At 44.7% G+C, this 22,838-nt stretch overlaps 1 protein-coding gene across 2 annotated transcripts in view; it reads right to left on the bottom strand.

The window, feature by feature from the left end:
- The window catches only part of FNDC1 (fibronectin type III domain containing 1), a 119,138-nt gene extending 106,745 nt beyond the window's left edge, over window positions 1–12,393 (bottom strand). For both annotated transcript variants that reach the window (XM_064292889.1, XM_064292884.1), the window contains exon 1: window positions 12,313–12,393. The gene's annotated coding sequence lies outside the window, so the exon portion shown is untranslated. The remainder of the gene's footprint in view (window positions 1–12,312) is intronic.
- Between the last annotated feature and the right edge of the window lie 10,445 nt (window positions 12,394–22,838).

Below are 22,838 nucleotides of genomic sequence, written 5' to 3'. Positions count from 1 at the left end.
TCAATTGCTCATATGCAAGTTGAAACTGAAGAAAATTAAAACAAGTCCACAAGAGCCAAAGTACGATCTTGAGTATACCCCACCTGAATTTAGAGACCATCTCAAGAACAGATTTGATGTGTTGAACACTAATGACCGAAGACCAGATGAGTTGTGAAATGACATCAAGGACATCATACATGAAGAAAGCAAGAGGTCACTAAAAAGACAGGAAAGAAAGAAAAGACCTAAATGGATGTCAGAAGAGACTCTGCAACGTGCTCTTGAACGTCGAGTAGCTAAAGCAAAAGTAAAAAATGATAAAGTAAAAGAGCTGAATGGAAGATTTCAAAGGGCAGCTCAAGAAGACAAAGGAAAGTATTATGATGACATGTGCAAAGACCTGGAGATAGAAAACCAAAAGGGAAGAACATGCTCAGCATTTCTTAAGATGAAAGAACTGAACCAAAAATTCAAGGCTCATGTTGCAATACTAAAGGATTCTACAGGGAAAATATTAAACAATGCCAGAACCATCAAAAGAAGATGGAAGGAATACAGAGTCATTATACCAAAAAGAATGCATTGACGTTCAAACATTTCAGGAAGTAACATATGATCAGGAACTAATGGTGCTGAAGGAAGAAGTCCAAGCTACACTGAAGGCATTGGTGAAAAACAAGGCTCTAGGGGTTGACAGAATACCAAGTGAGGTGTTTCAACAAATGGATGCAGCACTGGAAATCCTCACTCATCTATGCCAAGAAATTTGGAAGACAGCTACCTGGCCAACCAACTAGAAGAGATCCATATTTATGCCTATTCCCAAGAAAGGTGATCCAACCCAATGCAGAAATTATCGAATAATATCATTAAAATCACATGCAAGCAAAATTTTGCTGAAGATCATTCAAAAGCGGCTGCAGCAGTATATTGACAGGGAACTGCCAGAAATTCAGGCTGGATTTAGAATAGGATGTGGAACCAGGGATATCATTGCTGATGTCGGATGGATACTGGCTGAAAGCAGAGAACACCAGAAAGATGCTTACTTGTGTTTTATTGACTATGCAAAGGCATTCCACTGTGTGGATCATAACAAATTATAGGTAACATTGCAGAGAATGGGAATTCCAGAACACTTAATTGTGCTGATGAGAAACCTTTTTATAAATCAAGAGGCAGTTGTTCGGACAGAACAAGGGGATACTGATTGGTTTACAGTCAGGAAAGGTGTGTGTCAGGGTTGTATCCTTTCACCATACCTATTCAATATGTATGCTGAGCAGATAATTTGAGAAGCTGGACTATAAGAACAAGAACAGGGCATCAGGATTGGAGGAAGACTTATTAACAACCTGTGTTATGCAGATGACACAACCTTGCTTGCTGAAAGTGAAGAGGACTTGAAGCATTTACTGATGAAGATCAAAGACCACAGCCTTCAGTATGGATTGCACCTCAACATAAAGAAAACAAAAATCCTCACAACTGGACCAATAAGTAACAACATCATAAATGGGGAAAAGATTGAGGTTGTCAAGGATTTCATTTCACTTGGATCCATAACACCCATGGGAGCAGCAGTCAAGAAATCAAAAGACATATTGCATTGGGCAAATCAGCTGCAAGAGATCTCTTTAAAGTGTTAAAAAGCAAAGATGTCGCCTTGAGGACTGAGGTGCACCTGACCCAAGCCATGGTGTTTTCAATCACCTCATATGCATGTAAAAGATGGACAATGAATAAGGAAGACGAAGAAGAACTGACACTTTTGAATTGTGGTGTTAGCAAAGAATATTGAATACACCATGGACTGTCAAAAGAACAAACAAAACTGTCTTAGAAGAAGTGTAACCAGAATGCTCCTTAGAAGCAAGGATGGTGAGACTATGTCTCACATACTTTGGACATGTTATCAGGACAGACTGGTCCTTAGAAAAGGACATTATGCTTGGCAAAGTAGAGGGTCACCAAAAAAGAGGAAGACCCTCGACAAGATGGATTGACACAGTGGCTGCTACAATGGGCTCAAGCATAGCAACGATTGTGAGGATGGAGCAGCACTGGGCAGTGTCTGGTTCTGTTGTACATAGAGGTCGCTGGGAGTCGGAACCAATTCAATAGCACCTAACAACAGCAACAGCATGTTTATTTTACTTTGCATCCCTGTGTCTGACTTGTATTAATGCCTGTTGAGGGACTCAATGAATATATGTATTTCAAATGTAAACTCACAATGTTAGAGTTATAAGGGGCCCTTACAGATATCTAGGTCAGTCCTCCCATGTGGCAGACGAGAAGACTGAGGCCCAAAGAGTTATGACCTGCCCAAGGTCACACAGCACAAATTAGTAGCTGGTAGGGACTAGCAAAGGGGATGAGAGATAATAGTTCCTAAAAATAAAACCCAACATTTAACTGATGTACTTTTTCTGCAACTAACACTTTCCAGCATTGTTCCTTGATTTAAATGGTCCTCAGTAAACAAACTTGGATATTTTAGAACAAGGTAAGACTTCTCGGAATCTTCCGGTGAAAATACAGCGCTGATAAGGCCAAAGTTTTGATGACCACCCTGGGGATCAAACACGCACGGAGAGCCACTGTAATAAAGGTTAAAGTGTTTATGTAACAACCTAGACATGGCATGTGGCCTCAAGGAGCTACACTGCAAGTCTTAACAGAACCCACTAAGGGAAGGATACTTCACACAGTGAAGATCTGCTCATATCCAAACAGCAAGTATATTTTGTAACAGGGAATAAGGTTCACTCCACTTCATTGTAATTTAAGCCTTACTCAAGTCCAACACATCTCAGCGTGTGACAGAATTATTTCTCAACAGCCAACAGCAATGCTACAAGAGTAGACTTAAAAGGGCGTTCTTAGCAAACCAGAAATGGTAGCATTGTCTCTCACCCCCACATAGGAAGAAAACAAGGGAAAGAGAGTAAACACCCAAAACAGCAAGACCCAGGAAGATCATGGATTTTGGATCAGGAGATTGAGGTCCAAATTCCAGAACTCCTTGCGTACTAGATTATTGACTTTGGGAAATCATTTAACCTCTCTGAACTGGGCTCCCTAGCAATGAGAACGTTACCTACTTCACAAGGTTGCTGCGAAAATAAAATGAGATAACATACAGGGAAATGGTAACTTCTAAGGCACGGTTAACTTCCAGCTGTTATTAAAAGCAAATAAAAACTCATACAGAGGAAATAGGAATTACGTAGAATCTACTTTGTAGGTTATGAGGATGCTGTAATTGAATCATTTCCTCCACATACTGGGGGCATCAGAAGAAGAAAGAGAGTATTGCCATGTTTCCAATCAGCAATAACAGCTCTCAAGCTCTCCTGCTAAACTTGTAGACACGTTTTAGAATTTGCATGACTCTCCCCTGATGCAAAAATCAACACTGAGGGTGGACGGGAGAGAAGAGCAAGACCCTCAAAACTGACTTTCAGCACCCTTAGTGGTGCTGAGCCACCCGTCCCCCGCCTATAGCCCTGCCCCCTCCCTGTCTTCCAGAGGCACCAGGAGTACCCCAGCAGCTCAGGGACTGCCCCAGCTTTAGGACTAGGCTTTGAAACCCTTTCTTACTGATGGAAATTCACTAACATGCAGCCAAATCAACTCTTAATAAGCGACTTATCTTCCCCAACTTAGTATCTGAAGGAAGCTCCAACGAATAGCAAAATTGCAAAAAAGGCAAGCACTACAAGAAAAAGCAAAGCAGATAACTGAAAGTTTGTCCTAATTTTTCTTATCTCTATAAAGCCACAGCAATCCCTAAGTACCTGGCTCCAACTAGGGTGAGAACAGGAGCAGGGGACGATGGAAAGGCCACCGGAAGGCCAGGAGCGCCCTCTAAGGGCAGCCAAGCGCAAGCACCGCCCCCTCCATCGGCAGGAGGGTGAAAGGCAGGTCTTGGCTGAGAAAGAGGAGAAAAATATGCCTTCCAGATGACATCACCTTCCACTCAGGGACACAAAACTTCCCTAGTCGATATTTCTAAATCTTAGCCACCCATTTCATGCTTGAGAATCTTCCTTAATGAAGTCATGATAATAATACAATTCCCAAAATTAAATTCAGATCCTTTGTACCTATCATACCGGTAACTTTCAGGGGCAAGGAAAACAGGCTGCTCACGCATATGAATAACCAGTATCTCCATAATGCCAAATGCTCTAATATATGTCTACTACAGTTGGTAAGGGGGCTTGTGGTTCAGCGGTAGAATTCTCACCTCCCATGAAGGAGACCCAGGTTCCACGCTCAGCCAATTCACCTCACGTGCAGCCACCTTGGTGGCTTCCGTGTTGCTATGATGCTGAATAGGTTTCAGCAGAGCTTCCAGACTAATACAGTGTAGAAAGAAAGGCCTGGCAATCTACTCCTCAAAAGTCAGCCAGTCAAAACCCTATGGATCACAAAGGTCTGATCTGCAACTGATCATGGGGATGGTACGGGACTGGGCAGCACTTTGGTCCACTGAGCATGGGGTGTCCATGAATCAGGGACAGATCTGATAGAAGCTAACAACAACAAAGTTGGCTGATAAAGATATGGATGAAACAATACCCATCGCCATCCCCCAGCTACTCAGTTCCCTTCCCCAAACGCACCGTTTTCCATTTCTTATGTATCATAACGCGCAATTTTATGCATTTGCAAGTCAATACACATACGTGTATTCTTTTCTCTCCTTTATTTTTATACCTTTAAATACTCACCTTTATGTTTTGTAACTGAAGTAAGAGCTCCTGAAAACCAAGGTTTAATGATAACTCAATTAATTATAACTCAATTCCTTAATTCCATAGGGAGCCATGAAAAGAGGTGCAGTCCTTAACCAGCAGAGTGATGAGGTCTTTTCTGAAATGTTTGCTTGTGGGCTCCACCCCACTGCCGCTCCTTGGGGTAGGCAGAATAATGCTCCCTCCAACCCCAAAGGAGTCCTTGAAGTCTAAGGTGCACCTGACCCAAGTCATGGTGTTTCAGTCGTCTCATATGCATACAAAAGCTGGACAATAAATAAGGAAGATCGAAGAAGAACTGACATCTTTGAATTATGGTGTTGCCGAAGAATATTGAATATACCACGGGCTGCCAAAAGAATGAACAAATCTGTCTTGGAAGAAGTACAGCCAGAATGCTCCTTAGAAGCAAGGATGGTGAGACTACATCTCACATATTTTGGACATGTTGTCAGGAGGGGTCAGTCTCTGGAGAAGGACATCATGCTTGGTAGAGGGTCAGAGAAAAACAGGAAGACCCTCAATGAGACAGATTGACGTGGTGGCTGCAACAATGGGCATAACAATGATTGTGAGGATGGTGGAGGACCGAGCAGTGTTTCGTTCTGTTGTACACAGGGTCGCTGTGAGTTGGAACTGACCAATGGCACCTAATAACAACAAAAAAGAAGTCCAGGTCCTAATTCCTGGAATCTGTGAATTCTTTACTTTACAAAAGGGACAGATGTGATTAAACTAAGGAGAGATTATCCAGTGAGATTATCCTGGATTATCTTGTGGGCCCAACCAGAAGGGTTTTTATAAGCGAAAGAGGGAGACAGGAGGATCTGAGCCAGAGAAAGAGATGTGACTAGGGAAGCAGAGTCATGTCATGGAAGGGGCGATGGGTCAAGGAATGCAGCGTGTCCTCCAGAAGCTACAAGGGCAGGAAATGGACTCTCCCTAGAGCCTGCCAAAGGAACACAGCCCTTGATTTTAGCCCAAGGAGACTCACTTCCACTCCGGACCTCCAGAGCTGTAAGATGATACATTTGTATTGTTGCAAGCCACTAAGCTGATGTTAATTTGTTACAACAGCCATGGGAAACTAGTACACCCCATCACTGTCCACCCCTTCTCCTGCTTACATTCAGGAAATGTGTCTATACGAAGGAGCCCTGATAGCACAATGGTTAAGTGCTCGGCTGCTAACTGAAAGGTCAGCGGTTCAAACCCACCAGCCACTCCATGTGGCGGTCTGCTTCCATTAAAGATTACAGCCTTGGAAACGCTAGCGGGGCAGTTCTTCTCTGTCCTATAGGGTCGCTATGAGTCGTAATCGACTCCACAGCCATGGGTTTGGGTTTGTTGTTGTTGTTGTTGGGTCTATATGATTTCAATATAAACATGAAGGGGCTTGATAAGAAATATCTGATAAGGCTCTGGCACTATCCGGTGATAACTTTCCAGGGATATGAACTGCCAAAATATTAACTATCCTGGCCGTACTGATCCAATTCTACAATTCTACTATAACCTCTAATTCTGTAGCAATGAATTTCATGCTTAACCAATAAATAAAACAAGTCTTCCATCTGGTGGGCTCCAAAGCACAAGAAAAAAGGAAAGATTATTTTCAGCCTCTACTCTCACTCAAAGAGGAGCCCCTGGGTGGTACGAATGGTTAATTGGCTCAGCTGCTAATCAAAAGTTGGAAGTTCAGGTTCACCTGGAGGCACCTTAGAAGAAATACCTGCCTGTGGTGCACAGTTCTACTCTGACACACATGGGGTCACTCTGAGTCACAATCGACTCGACAGCAACCGGCATATACTCTAAAAAAGGACAGAATTAGGAAGGAAATGAGAACGAGCACCCCCCTCCCCCACTCTACCACTTACCCTTCAGAGCTAAAGGCAGATTGGGCCACAGGAAAAGCCCCTATGGTGAAAGGAATCTTTCCATATAGTTGGTCTTCCTCAGAACGGAGTCCCCACAGCCACAGAGTGGGTGAATACGGTGCCGAGACTCATACCAACCGTCTTGACCTTTAGCCTACTTCTCTTCCTACACACCAGTGGTTCTCAAAATATTTAGTCTCAGGATTCTTTTCTACTCTTAAATTAATGAGGATCCCGAAGAGGTTTTGTTTATATGGGTTTTATCCATCGATATCTACTGTGTTAGAAATTAAAACTGAGAAAAGTTTAAGTATGTATTTACTAATTCATTTTAAAAATAATAATAAGGCATTACATGTTGACATAAATAACATATTAACATATTTTTATGAAAAAGAACTGTTTTCCAAAACAAACAAGAAATAGTGAGAGTGGCATTGTTTTATATTTCTGCCAACCCCTTTAACAGATGATAGCTGGATTCTTCCATCTGTCTTCAGTCTATTGCAATATGTTGTTTTGGTTGAAGTGCTTGAAGAAAGCCCAGCCTCACAGAGATATGTAATTAGAAAAGGGAAGAGTATTTCTGATAATTTCTGAAGACCTTTGATACTACACTAAAAGTCATCCAGTAGCCTTTTGATGTAGAATCTGAAACCATATAAATCTTTTTTTTCAGATTTTGTTACATTAAAATCCACTGGTCTCTCCTGAAATTTGAATGGGCCTTGTACCCATGTGCTATTTTGTGACATAGCGCACTAATCACTGGGATTTATCGCTTCACTCAGTTATGCAGATTGTGGCAAGTGTTGACGTGTTTTATAGCACAAGGTTTAAAAGTCACATTCCTTTACGTCAGTGCCGGTCTCATCAGAAATGCCTTTAAGTATCAGGAAGCCTTCAAACTCATGATGGTGGAAACAAGTTTGGCAAAATTCTAATTTTCACTTGAAAGCTCAAATTTTTATTACTGGCAAGAAACACTAGCATTTTTAAGAACATGTCTGCCAAGTACCCAAGCTGGGATAACTACAGTTGGTCTATATCCAAAAACCCATTGCCATCAAGTTGATTCTGACTCCTGGCAACCCTATAGGACAGAGCAGAACTGCCCCGCAGAGTTTCCAAGGAGCGGCTGGTGGATTCGAACTGCCGACCTTTTGGTTAGCAGCTCGTCTCTTAACCACTGCGCCACCAGGGCTCTGTAATTGAGGTAAATATGCAGTTCTGTGAAAAAAAAAAGCACTTAGTTCAGCTTGCAACTCAAACTCTCACCCAAGTGTCTTCCCTCGAGGTTACCATTGCACTTGATAGTCAGCAGAAGAGCTTTATGCATACTTCCGATTTCTTCACACAGAATATTAAAAGGATGTGCATTCAAGGGAAGGATTTGATGAAAGTGATAATCTGTACTGCTGCATCCAGGGCATTCTTAATCGAAACTGGCATATCTTTCTCTAGCTGCAAAGGCATGAAAAAGCCAGTGGCTACTCCTACAGTTTGATTTACTGTGTTGATTCATGCTGAGGCACCAACAGTTTTTACTTACCAGGCTTTGCACCTTCACTGCAAACGTTAACATGGTGAAAAAAGCAAACAGCATCTTTGTATGCTTTTAAAAGTAGTTTTGACTTCATGGATCCCCTGAAAGGCTTCTGCCTACCCCCTCTCCCTAGGGATCCATAAACCCTACTTGGAGATCAGCCGTTACGTACCATACTACCCAATGTGTCTTCAGTAGCCTCTCACCCTCTGTCTCTTAATCCACCCACCTCCTACGCATCCCCCATTTCTCCTCCTTTGATGGTGTATGGCCCTAAGCTGTCACCTCTTTTGCTAAAATCTGTTTTTTTCGGGGGGGGGGGAGGTCTTAGCTCATACCATAATGCTCTATTCACCTTCACCTAAATTAAACACCCTTTTTGCAATGTCCTAATCAATTTAATAAATATATTTCTACCAAAATATAGATGTCTAACATTTGCTTAATGTGCTTCCCCTCCCAGGAGTGTGTGTATTTTTAAAGCACATTGTTCAACCCAAAGGACCAGCTCTTAATAATGGATCCTATAGAGAAGATCTGGGCCATTCATTCCTAGCATTTCTTAGATTGTGCAGACAGGCAACAGCCCACTGTCCCTACATATGAGGCCAGCAATGTGAGGCTGGCATAGTGATCAGGCTGGCAAGCTCCACAGCTACAAAAGGACATTTGAAAACACCAATGCCCCCTCCCTCCACCTTCAGAGAAGGGGGCACTTTCCCAAGACCAACTCAACCTTCCCTTCTTAATCTCCCTCACCAGGCAAAATATTTTTCTTGAAAATACTTTTCTTGAAGCATGATGTTATTAGGTGCCATCAAGTCTATTTTGACTCATAGGGACCCCCTGTGACAAAGCAGAACTACCCCATAGGATTTTCTAGCTATGATCTTTTTTTTTTTTTAATTGTACTTTAGGTTAAAGTTTACAGCTCAAGTTAATTTCTCATACATAAATTTAATGGTTTTTTTGTCATATATAGTTATGTGACCCTAGTTGCAATCCCTATGTGACAACACACTCCTTTCCACCCCAAGCTTCCCGTGTCCATCCAACCAGTTCCTGTCCCTTTCTGCCTTCTTATTCTGCCTCCAGACCGGAGCTGCCCATTTAGTCTCGTGTATTTTTTATCTGCTTGAGCTAAGAAGCACATTCTTCACAAGTATTATTTTATGTTTTACACTCCAGTCTAATCTCTGTCTGAGGAGTCGGCTTCGGGAATGGTTTTAGTTCTGGGTTAACAGAGAGTCTGTAATCCTTACAGGAGCAGAGTGCCAGGTTCTGCAGAGCCACTGCGTGGGTTCAAACCATCAACCTTTCAATTAGCAGCCAAGTGCTTAACTGTTGTGCCACGAGGGCTCCTTAAAATGTCATGCAAGACAACAATCTTACCACAAGCCAAGGAGCAAATGATGAAATTAAGTTCTTTGACTGAGCTGTGTATGAGTCCCAGAACCCCCCAGTCATGACTACGGGTCCTTGGTTTCAGCTTATGACAAAGCACACGCTCTTGTTTCACCACTTCCCCACACATTTGAAAGGAAGCCCCTTGGTGACTTGTAGGAGTAACACATGCTGAAATTAAAAAAAAAAAAAATTAGATACTATCATGGTTTGACTTTGTTTTAATGGACATATCTTTATTATGGTTTTGTTATTGCATTCCTACCTGCTCCTGGGAAATCAGTTAAGTATTGGCAAAATACAGAAACTTTAGAGAAAAAAGTAAAAGTTACCCATAACCATCCTGAGATAGGCACTGTAAGAGTATGTGTGTGTGTGTGTGTGTGTGTGTGTGTGTGTGTGTGTTCATGCATTTTTAGAAAAATGTATCAGACCAGCAAGCGCCATCCTAATTGTAGTGGGTGCACAGGAGCCCATTGTAGGGATGAATGGGGCAGGGGGGCGGAGGGCAATGCTTCTCTATTTTGTTTTGCTTTTTAATTCTCCCCAAGTTGAAGTATTTATTTAGATCTTTAGTGTACCATAGGAAACCCTGGTGGTGTAGTGGTTAAAAGCTACATCTGCTAACCAAAAGGTCGACAGTTCGAATTCCCCAGCACTCCCTGGAAACTCTATGGGGCAGTTCTACTCTGTCCTATGGGGTCACTATGAGTTGAAATCAACTCAACAGCAATGGGTTTGTGGGTTTTAGTGTACTGTGCAGCTCGCCTCTGTTTTAAGGATAATGCCTCTGGAAGTGGGGTATAAATGTGGCTCTGGGGTGGTTCCTTACAGAGATTCTGGCCCCCACGGATTGGGTGGGGGAGGCCTGCCCAGCAACTCTGCCATCTCATGCATTAATTCACGCAGAGAACGAGCAGCCCTGGGACACAAGTCAGGGACCAGAGTCTGCAGCCCTGGCTGCAAGACACACGCGGAGCTTTCCAGAGGAGCAGATGAGATGAATTACAAGCCCCAACTTCTTCCACAGCCCGGGAGCTATCTGCGGCTTGCTCTGTCTCGTTCTTTCCCTGTAGTATTTAATTTAAATGTGGCAGACACTCCTTTCAAAATATGCTTGTCCTCCTTTGTCCATTTCTAGTCTTGTCGTCATTTTACTGCAAATCCCACGTCAAGTCGCCTAGAGGAGTGCCAGGAGCGTTCCAGCTCCAACATCCCACAGCTCAGTGAGTTTGAGCAGAAGGCAAGAGAAAGGACAGTGCAGAAGGGGCAGGGGTCGGGGAGCAACCACCAATGAGCCTGACTTCAGACACACTCAAGTTTAACCCATCAGGCAGGTGGCCATGCAGCCTAAAGGGAATAAATCTGGAATCGCCCTGAATCCAGTTTAGCAGTGGTTCCAACTCTAGTCTGAAAACAAAAACTCTTTCAACGCTCAGAAACATTTTAATGCCTTGGGGGGGGGGGGGGGGAATAGCATGGGCTCTAGTTGGGCAAGCTGGGGGGCTTTAATAGTTTTATTCCTGTCAAGTACTGTACAAAATATTCAATGAATGCCTTCCTAGACATCACTAACAGAAAAAAGAGAAAAAAAAAAAAACCCTACAGCTGGCACTGCTTTTATGAAAAAGTGGTATTTGTCATCAGAGCAGTTGGCCATAAACCTGAACCAAGACTACAGCGACCCGTAAGAGCCACAGGGCACTGTGACTCCAGCTCATCCCCCTTTTCCATGGTAATAAGAGAGCGATATAGACACTAAATAACACCAGGCGGCATGTAGCCCTCACTGGAGTTGCATCTGAATTTTTATAGCCGAGCTGGGAGTGAGCAGTATCAACAAAATTGTCGACTTCTTGGATTCCTATAAACCGAAGACATAAATAAAAGCCACATGGTTTAGTGCGAAAATGCCTGCGCGGGAGGTGGGAACAAGGGCCACCAAAGGCTTAGGGATGAAAACACCACCACAAACTTGTCTCCCGCTGTGGGAAATGTGCAAGAAATCTGACAACACCACACGAATGTTTTCCGAAAAGCACCGCTCACATTTCTGCCCCACAGACAGCCGGGCTCCTGCCTCCAGCCGGGTCCTTTCCGGAGAAGGGTGAGCTGTCCCCGGACCGACTCCCCTACTTTCCTCTCCTTCTCAAACCAACAGCCATCTCCCAGCTAGAAGCTTCCCACCCCGGCTGCGCAGGACCAGCTCCCTGAACCCTGTGGCCCCGACTCCCCTAGAGCGCGGTTCTTCCTAGCACTGAGGTACCTACGCCCCGCGGCAGGCACAGCCTCGCCTGCCTCTCTGCCTTCCTCCTGGAGCGGCCCCTCCAAAACCGTCCCTGCCTCCCGACAGGTGAACGCGAGGAAGGGATGCCCACGTCCACATGCGCGCCCTAGCACCCGGGGGAAATTCTGGGCAAAGAAAGCCACGGTGCTCCGCCACCTCAAGATGTCGCCTGGATCTCCTGGGAAGTTAGCGGGCTCAGTCTCCCGACGCCGCCGGGGCGTCCGACGGCAGAGGTAGCACACGGGCGCTGAGGTTCCCCAGCCCGACTGTGTCCCAGTGCGGGGAGCACAGTGTCCAGACCCCACTTCCCCACCGCCCCCTCCGCGCTCTCGGACACACGAGCAAGGAGGACGCATAGGTTAGTGACACACGACACGCAGCCAGGATGGAGCAGTGGACACAGGCGACGAGGAGGTGCGGAGGGCTGGGGCTGGGGCGGGCAAGTACCTGGAGCCCCCGCCGAGGCGGCGACGGCTAGCAGCGCGGCCAGGAGCAGCAGCCGTGCCCGGGGCGGCGGGCAGGGCGCGCGCCGGGGCGCACCGGCCGCGGGCGCCATCGGGAGCGGGCGGGCTAGGCCGGGTGCAGCAGAGAGGCGGCTGGCCGGGCTAGGAGCGCCAGGCGCCACCGTCGATCCCCCGAGTTAGCTGTTTTGCGCTTCCGCGCCCTGCCCCGGATCGTGCCGGCCGCGCTCCCGCCGCGCTCAGCCACTGGGGCCACCCAGCCCCGGGCCGCGCCTTTCTACGCGCGGGCGCCCCCTGCTGGCACCGGTCGGGGCGCGGGGCAGAGCAGGGACGCGGGCGGGGCGGGCCCGGGGGAGGGGGCCCAAGCAACTGGAATCCACCGGTCTTGGTGTTTCTGGGAAACCCTGGTAGCGTAGTGGTTAAGTGCGACAGCTACTAACCAAGAGGTCGGCAGTTCAAATCCACCAGGTACTCCTTGGAAACTCTATAGGGCAGTTCTACTCTGTCCTATAGGGTCGCTATGAATCAAAATCGACTCGATGGCAGTGGGTTTGGTTTGGTTTTGGGTGGTGGTTCTGTAAACTTGGCTGTTTAAGCACTTGGCTGCTGACAAAAAGGTTGGCAGTTCCATCTAGCAGCTCTGCGGGTGAAGGACCTGGTAATGGGCTCCCATAATGATTACAGCTTAGGAAACCCTATGGGGCCGTTCTACTCTGTCACATGGGGTCGCTATAAGTCAATTCGACGTCACTCGGCAACGACAACAATGTACCGGGAAAAGTGGCCAGAGAAGTTGCTTTGCTAGTCTAACGTCTCTGGTTTTCTGTCTGGGGAAGTGGCCCAAGGCTTACAATCGCTTTCCAGGTCCGGAAGGCGCATTGTCTTCTTAGGTAAATGTCTTCAGTTTCCATGCTTGGAACCTGGGCCAAGAGCCTTCACCTCGATCTGTACCCGCTTCTGCGGCTCGCCCGACCTGCCCACACGCCCAGCGCGCCCAGAGAGGATTTGGGGTGAAGATCCTCAGGACTTCAGCCCTGCTGGGTGTCATTTCTGCGGAGCACGCGATCCTGGGTTAAAGGAAGCCTTGGTAAGTATGTCTCAGAGCTCAGCCAGGGTCCTCCCTGACCGTGCTTCCTCCGTTTTCTTTCATTTCAGCACCGCCTGACGTGGTCTTCTGTTCCGGATTCCGGAGGAGTTTGGGTCGGCTCTGCGCCCTGGACGCCCCACCTCGCCTCGGCAGCGGCCTGCAGCGCCCCCGGAGGCCGCGGCGACTTCTGCGCTGGGAGGGCCGGCGCACCCGCTGTCGGGCCGAGGGTCCTGCAGACCTGAGCCTGCTCAAGCCCATGGTCTCATCCTGGGTCAGCCTCTCATCTCGACACCCAAAACTTGACCAGACCGATGTCATTCTGCAGGGACAAAATAAATAAATATAAATAAAACTGTTACCTAAATTGTAGCCTGTTTTTTTCTGAATACAACAAACTCCTCCGCGCCCTGAAGCCCTGGCTGGTGCCGTTCTAATCTGAGCATCCAGAAGAGGCGCGACCCCAGGGCTTCCTGTCCGGACAGAATTCTCCTGGCTCCCAGAGAAGGGATCCTTCTTTACTCGTCTTGTAAGACTTCTGGGTTCCCAGAGCTGTTGTTGTTTGCAGACATTTTAATGTTTAAATAAATAACAAATAATGTTTAACAGTTTAAAACTTCTTAAAAACAGCTAAGTTAAATGTTGAACCCCAAAATATTTTAAGTTTAATGTCACTTTCCCACCAAACCAAAAAAAAATCGGTTGCCATTGATTCCAACTGTAGGTGACCTCATGTGGGCAGAATAGAACTGTGCTCTATAGGTTTTTTTCCAGAAGTAGATTGCCAGGCTTTTCTTCCAATGCACCTATGGATGGGTTCAAACTGCCAAGCTTCTGGTTAGTAGTCAAGCACTTAACCGTCTGGCCCTTTACTTTCCTACATTACTCTCCAGTGTTGCGATGCTTCCCCACGTGCCATTTCATGGAACTGTGGCTTTTGTCTGCCCAGCAGCCTCCCGACCCTGCCCTTCTTTGTGGAATAGGAGCCCCCTTTCCCATTCCAACTAAGTGGCTCCAGTGGGACCTGACCCCTTCCAATCCCCAGTAACTGTTCCAGGTGGGCCAGCCAGAGTTAGGACTTCTGTAACTGGAGCTGGTGGGAAGTCCTCTCTCTGGTCATCTGTGGATGTTGAAGGATGGTAGCTGTGGTAGGCTGAAAAATGGCCCCCCAGAAGTTACCCAGGCCCTACCCCCTGGCACCTGGGACCTGTGAATATTAACATAGACAGGAGGGGAGGAGAAGCCCTTTGCAGATGTGATTAATTTAAGCATCCTGAAATAGGAGATTGTCCTGGATTATCTGGGCCCTAAATGTGACTACGTGTATCCTTATGAGAATTCAAAAATAAGGCAGTGTGCCCACAGAGGCAGAGACGGCGGTGATGCAGCCACAAGCCAAGGGATGCAGGCAGCCATCAGAAGCTGGAACAGGCAGGGAAGGATCCTCCCTGAGGACCACTGGAGGGAGCGGTGCCCTGCGAACATCTTGGTTTCAGTCCCATGGAACTGCCTTGGGCACCTGGTCTCCAGGAACAGTGAAAGAATATAGTTCTGTTGTTTGAAACCATCCAGTTTGTGGTCATTTGTTGCAGCAGCCCTAAGAAACTAATACAGTGGCCAACCAAGAGGACCAACGGCTGTGGTTCCTGCTTGGGGGGATACAGAGAGTGAAGCCAGCAAATGGAAGCAACCAAATGAATGAGTAATTCTGGGACCTCAACTTCACCCTGTGCCCCCTAAGGACTGGTGCTGGGAGACAGTACTTTCCCTTTTGCTAAGCTGGGGTGGGACTTCTATCACCTGTAACCAAGGAGTCAGTGCATCTCCTTAAGTGGACAAGAACCAAGATTTATGTTTATTTTTTCTTTGCTACCCAAAAGAGACATTCACAGTATCAAACACAGGGTAAATTCCAGAATGCGTTGGCAGATTAATGACCATTCATTTGTCCATTTCACAAGTATTTATGGTGTATCCACACTCTGCCGGACACTGTTCTAGACACTGGGGGTCAGCAGTGACCAAGAACTGAGAAATCCCAGGAGACAAGTTCTCAGAGGTGAGCAACAGCGTGATAAGGACCCCATAGGCCATCATAAGGGCTCAGGCTTTGACTCTGAGAGAGGTGTGGGGAGACATGGCAGATTCTGATCAGACAAGTGCATGGTCTAGTACATACTGAGCTGGTGGAGGTGGGGAGGCCAGCCAGCAGGCTACTGAAATCCAGAGAAGAAACAGAGCTTGGAGATAGCAATGGAGAGGTGAGAATTAAGGAGGTTCTGGCTACATTTGGAAGGTTCTGCTAGGAGACGTCCTGACTAACTGGATGCGGAGGAAAGGGAAAGAGAACTGGCAATATACAAGGTCACACTCTTCTTACCTGGTCATTAACTCTCCATCAGAACTTTTATAATTGCAGGATTTCATTCTTCATTTTAGTTTTAATAAAATGATCAAGTGGCATAATATGTAGACACACATGGCAGAAAGGCAGCTTCCCTCCTTCCTCTGAAATGTACACACATTCGCCTCTCTCCCCACCACATGCTGATGACAGCAAGCTTCCTCTGTGGCCATTTCAGAGTGAAGCCCAGGCAAGATTACCTTCAACTTGAGTTTTGCTGATGAGATCTGAACAACCACCTATGGAATGTTAGGTATTAAACTACTGATGTTTGTATATCCTGATTTTGATTTTATTACAAATTTGAGAGTAGGTGTTTAATGAGAAAAGAATTCGTAAAAGAAACTTCCAACAAAGCACTGCTTTTAGATTTAAAAGATCTTAAAAAACTGATCTAAGACCATAGTCATCTTGACTGTAGTCATCTCAAAACTACAAGCACATTGAAATTTTCTTCTTGCTAACCAAAAGGTCAGCAGTTCGAATCCAGCAGCTGCTCCTTGGAATCCATATAGGGCAGTTCTACTCTGTCCTATAGGGTCACTATGAGTCAGAATCCACCCTCTGGCAATGGGTTTTTTTTTTTTTTTAAGTCAATTTTTAGGTCCCTGGGTGGCACAAATAGTTAAGTATTCAGCTACTAGCCAAAAAGTTGGTGGTTCAAACCCACCCAGAGGCACCTTGGAAGGAAGGCCTGATGACCTGCTTCTGAAAGGTCGCATCCAGGAAAACCCTATGAAGCTCCACTCTGTATACATAGAGTCAACATAAGTCGGAGCTGACTCAACAGCACCTTGTTATTTGGTTTTGGCTATGGTTATTATTGGCCTGAGAGGTTTTACTATTTTTTTCACATAATCTCTTAAACTACCATTTGTAACTTCTATTTTGTTCATCAAAGCAAAACATTAAGCAGACCATCAGCTATTGAAGTGTGATCCTTTCCTAACCCACCTCCAGCTTAGTTCTACAGTTTATTTCCAGCTTAATGAATCAGTCTGCATCCACATAAATGATCTCTGGTTCTAGATATTTTTTAAACAAACATACATCCAAAAGCTGGACAAAGAATACGGAAGATCAAAGAAGAATTGACACCTTTGAATTGTGGTGTTGGTGAAGAATACTGAATATACCGTGGGCTGCCAGAAAAACAAACAAATCTATCTTGGAAGAAGTACAACCAGAATGCACCTTGGAAGCAAGGATGGCGAGACTTTGTCTCCTGTACTTTGTACATGTTACCAAAAGGGACCAGTCCCTGAAGAAGGTCATCATGCTTGGTAGAGTAGAGGGTCAGTGAAAAAGAGCAAGACCCTCAACAAGATGGATTGACACAGTGGCTGCAACTATGGGCTCAAGTATAACAACAATTGTGAGGATTGCGCAGGACCGGGCGGTGTTTCCTTGTGTTGTGCGTGGGGTCACTATGAGTCGAAACAAACTCGATGGCACCTAACAACACAACACAACAACAATACAGCACTCTTTAAATACATTTTCCTGACATTCCTGTGTGGTAGGGTAGGATAAAATGCTATTCTCATTTTTCTTATGGATAAATGGAAACCAAGTTTAGAAGACCATCCTGTACAATCTGAAGCAGGGTTTTAAAGTACATGTCACCTGAGATCAAACCTTGTTCAAACTTTAATTTGGCTCTCATGGCTCTTTAATTCCTTTTTAAGCAACAAATTTGAATATGTAAATATAAATGTACTATTAATATAATATAAACATAATAAAACATAAATATACCAACAGCAGGACATTATGCAATGCCCATTACACAATTGTGATGTGATCACAACTTTTTAATGACTCTCCATAAAAGTAGAACAAAAAAGAGGACACATGTATCGTGCTTGGAGTGATTGGGATAAGGACTAATGTTTTTAATGTTTTTTGTAATTGAATCAGAGTCTATAAACATTAGTAATTTTGTTTAATATCTAGCAGTCCATGACTGGTTGTTCTGATCTCTCCATCAAAACTCAAGTTGAAGGTAGTCTTGCCTGGGCCGCACCCTGAAATGGTCACGTAGGAAGTCTGCTGTCCTCGGCACATGGCTGGAAAGTAGGTGAATAAACATGCATTTCATGGGGAAGGAGGGACGCTGCCCTTTGATGAGCTTCCGCCATGCATGTCTACATGTTATACCATGTGATCATTTTATTAAAACTAAAATGAAGAATGAAATCCTGCAATTACAAAAGTTCTGATGGAGAGTTAATGACCAAGTAAGAAGAGTGTGACCTTGTATATTGCCAGTTCTCTTCCTCTTCCCTCCACATCCAGTTAGTCAGGACGTTTCCCAGCTGAACCTTCCAAATGTAGCCAGAACCTCCTTAGCTCTCACCCCTCAACTGCACAACACATTTGAAGGAAAACTACAGTCTCTAGAATTCCAGAAACTGAGGGAAAAGGGATAAGAAAACGTTGTTGTTGTTAGGGGCTGTGGTGTCGGTTCCGATCCATAGTGACCCCGTACACAACAGAACGGAAACACTGCCGGGTCCTGTGCCATCCTCCCAACCCTTGTAGTACTTGAGCCCACTGTTGTAACCACTGTGTCAGCCCACCTTATTGAGGGTCTTTCTCTTTTTTGCTGACCCTCTAGAGATAAAAGAAAACAGAGAGAGGCAAATAAACTCTACCATCTCAATTTCACCTCGATGTGCGGGAAAGAAGATGGAGATCCTTCTAATTGGCAAAATCAGTAAATAAATGAGATGAAATGAAACGAATCTTTCATTTTGTTCTGATTGTTACAAGAATCTTAGAGGCACTATTCTAATTTTCTGATAGAAAACCAAGGCTCCAAAAGGTTGTGTGGCTTGTCCAGGGCCCTCAAACCCAACCTCTGACACCAAGGGAAAGTCCCCCTCCACTGCTCCATAAACAAACAAAATATCTAAACTCATTGCTGGTGAGTCAATTCTGACTCATAGCGACCCTATAGGACAGAGTAGAACTGCCCCACAGGGTTTCCAAGGAGCGCCTGGTGGACTGACTCCCCTAAAAGACCCCTCTCTGGCAGATTTTCCATTAAAGCACCAGCATGAAGACAGAGAGTACAAATAAAGCCTGTTTCACATGCCGCGATCAGAGATGCTCCTTTGTTATCCAAATGGTGATCCATGCTTCTCAGCAAACCATTGCCCAAGGCCTCAGTGTTACATCAGTCATCATCTCAGCATTTGGAAGGTGAGGGAAAGCAAAGGTGTTCTTTAGAAAAACGGCTATAAATCCTTCATTGCCTGAAATGGCCTTTCTCTGCACAGAAGTTCTAACTTGTTTCCACCTCAATGCAATGCCAAGGCAAGCCCCCTACTTTTGTACAAATATACTTGGAATTAGTGAAACAGAAAGGATTAAGGTGTCAGACACTCACCCCAGCCCATTCAGTTTTAGGGTCTAAGTGGGAATGTTTCTCTTGGCGTGACATAGACTAGCCCGCAAGCCTGTGTCCTGAGTTTCTGTTCAGTGGTCAGTAAGGCATAAATCAGTCGCTGTGGAGTCTACTCCAACTCATGGCGCCCCCGTATGTGTCAGAGTAGGACTGTGCTCCCCAGGGTTTTCAGTGGTTGATTTTTCAGAAGCAGATCCCCAGGGCTTTCTTCTGATGTTCCCCTGGATGGACTCGAACCTCCAACCTTTCACTTAGCAGCCAAGACTGTTAACTGTTTGTACCAGCCAAGGACTCCCAATAAGACATACCTATGGAAGCGGTTAGATATTCCAATTCTATTAACTAACATTGTCAAAGGGTAGGTATACGACTTGGGCTATATAGAGAGAAATCATTCATTAATCTATTCCTTTAGACAACCTTTGTTGAATGCCTCTTTTGGGCCAGGTTATGTGCTTATGAACACCTATTTTTGTGTGAAGTTATTTGTATCTGGGGATACAAATGTGACTGAGACACAGACAGCCCTTGCCTGCAAGGGCTCATAATATAATGAGAGAGAAACAAACCAGCAATAATAATTACAATCCCACTGCTGTAATATTCAGGACATGAAGCTCAAAGGAAGTGTTATAAATGCTGCCAGTCTCTTTCCTTACTTTACGGACCTTTTTTTCCAAGGAGATTTTTAACCCTGCGTGTCCTATAGACAGACATGTGGGCGCATTCATTCTAACCCTGGGGAATAAAAACACAAAATGGAAAGCACAGTTTGGGGAGGAAGCTTTAGTAAATTTGGGTCGAATAAGAGCTCAAAAGGTGCAGTCTTCAAGTTGCAGTTGGCAGTTTTCAAAGTTGGCCCAGGCATTGTGCTAAGAAAACATATGTCTGGCTGCCTTCCTAGGCTGCCCTTCCTGACTCCAAACTCTTGTCAAGAGCAGAATGCAGCCGCCCATCCATCAGGAGACCAAGGCTGCAACCAGGCCACAGCTCTGCTGACAGAGCAGGTCACGCCAGCCACACACAACTCAGGCCCCATGTAGGTTCACAGATGTGCTCAAAATGGGAAACCGGTTATTTGTTCAGTAAGCCTTTAAGAGCCCCTGTGGTTCCAGTCTACGCAGAGGCACCTCGGAAGAAAGCCCTGGTGATCTGCTTCTGAAAACAGCCACTGAAAACCCTGTGGAGCACAGTTCTACTCAGACACACACAGGGCCGCCTTCAGTTGGAATAGACTCAATGGCAACTGGTACTGTTACGGTACACCTGGCACATGAATACGGATGTAGACCTGCTGGTCACCTACAAAGTGGTATCTGGACCAGCTGACAGCTCATGGGGACTTAACCAGCCCAGGGGGCTGTCCCCTGGCAAGCCACAGAAGGCCCCAATGAAACCCTAGTGCCCAGCAGGACCCTTCTCTCCCAAAGAACACCCACCTTTGGCTGATAGCAATGGTGCTCAGCACTTCCAGCCTGGGGAAGATGAGGAAGTAGACATTTTGGCTGTGGGGACCCAATCCCTTTACTCCTGGGTGCCATACCCCCTCATACCACTTACCCAGGCACACAAGGCCCTTTTGTACTCTACCCCTACCCCCCACCATCCAACCTTCCTTCAAGGAAGGACCCGATCACCTCCTTGATGATGATGATGTTAGCTGCTGTTGAGTCAGCTCCAACTCATGGTGACCTTATATTCAACAGAACAAAACGTTGCCCACGCCTGCCTCATCTTCACGTTCACTGATATGTTCAAGTCCACCATTGTGGCTGTTGTGCCAATCCAGCTCACTGAGGGTCTCCCTCACCCTTGCTGGCCCTTTACTTCACCAAACCTGATGTCCTCCACCAGCAATTCATCCCTGTTGATGTCCAAAGCAAGCAAGGTGGGCAATGTTTTATTGTGATCCGCAGATCTTCATTTGCTAATTTTTGAAAGTGGATCACCAGACCTTTCTTTATAGTTTGTCTTGGTCTGGAAGCTCCATGAAATCCTGTCTACCATCCATAAGTGACCCTGCTGGTATTTGAAATATCAGTGGCGTAGCTTCCAATACCACAACAACATGCAAGCCATGTCTTTATTTTATCTCTCAAATTATGATTTTTATAGTTATTTTCTCTCAAATTATGAAGTTATTATTCCACCGTCTTCAGCTCAAGTTGAAAAGTCTATTGTTTAATTTTAGTTCTTTTGTAGGTAATTTCTTATTCATTTCTGGCTGCTTTTGATCATCTCTTTACACTCTATGTTCTCAACATCATTATAACACGCTTAGATGTGGATTTCTTTTTATTTACCTTGTTTGGTATTTGTTGTGCTTCCTATATCGATGGCTTCACTGCTTTCATCAGTCCTCAGCCACTATTTCTTTGAATATTGGTCTTTATTTTCTTTATTTTTCCTTCTGGGACTATGATTGTACTTAGGCTAAAACCCGTTGCCGTCGAGTCCATTCCAGCCCCTAACGACCCTATATACGGTAGATCTTTTAATTCTGTTTTTCCTATTTTTACATCTTTATATTTTTTATCTCCTGGGATCTCTGTGCTGAAATTGTGGTAATTTCTTTCCACTAGTGTTCCAGTTCCCTAATTTTCTCTTCAGTTTTGTCTAACGTACAATTTAGCCATTCATTAAGCTTTTATAATTATCAATAATAATATTTTTCATTTATAATTTGCATTTGATTATTGTTAAATCATTATTTTTGTTACATCTATTTCTTTAAACATTATCATGCATTATTACCTTCTATTTTGAATACGGTAATCCTAATATATGAAAAATTGGGGAGTTCTTATCTTGTTTCTGCTGACCCTTCTCTTGGTGTTCAATTTCTTTGAGAGTTTATGATCTTACATTTGATTGATCTTAAACTGTGCAAATCCTAAGAGCCTAAGCTGGAGATGCTTTCCTCTAGAAAGATTTTGTGTTTGTTTCTACCAGAGACAGATGATGTCTCTGGCATGGGACACTCAGGGCCACAGATGAAGCCTTATCCATCATTTATGTCTCAGTAAGAAGGGGATGCCACTACCCATCTGTCAGTTTGTTGTAAAAATAAAATTTGATAGTACTTACTACTGACACACCTTTACTAAAGAACCTCTAAAAGTAGTTGAGGAAGAAAAGAGTGACCTCAGAATAAAGGTCTGGGATGCAAGGAGGAGTGGTGAGCAAAGAAATTTGAAAATGTTTAGGAAAATCTAGATAAACGCCAATTATACAATACAATGAAAATAATGTCTAATCAGTTTAAAAAAGAATACAACTAAAATACTGAATCACAACATAATGAAAGCCAGTAGGGGATAATCATTTCTAAAAATGTTACTAAAAGTGTTAAAATGAATTTGTACTGTTCAGGAGTAAGAGTGGGAAACTAGCATGAAGTTTTTATGATTAAGTATAATAAAATTTTAACAGTAACAACAGGAAAATATAGAGTGTATAATTTTTAAGTCAACAGAAGGAGAGGATTTCAACATTTTTTTCCTTAATGGTGGGTAGATAAAGTAGTAAAGCCATAGAAAATTTGAACCACACAACTATCAATGTTAATTAAATGGTCATAGAAAGAAAACAGAATATTCTCAAGGACTGGTA

Source organism: Loxodonta africana, chromosome 1 (assembly GCF_030014295.1).
Source record: "Loxodonta africana isolate mLoxAfr1 chromosome 1, mLoxAfr1.hap2, whole genome shotgun sequence".
Classification (NCBI taxonomy): domain Eukaryota; kingdom Metazoa; phylum Chordata; class Mammalia; order Proboscidea; family Elephantidae; genus Loxodonta; species Loxodonta africana.
Note: the sequence above shows the minus strand (reverse complement) of the source record. Positions and strands in the feature narration are given on the sequence as shown.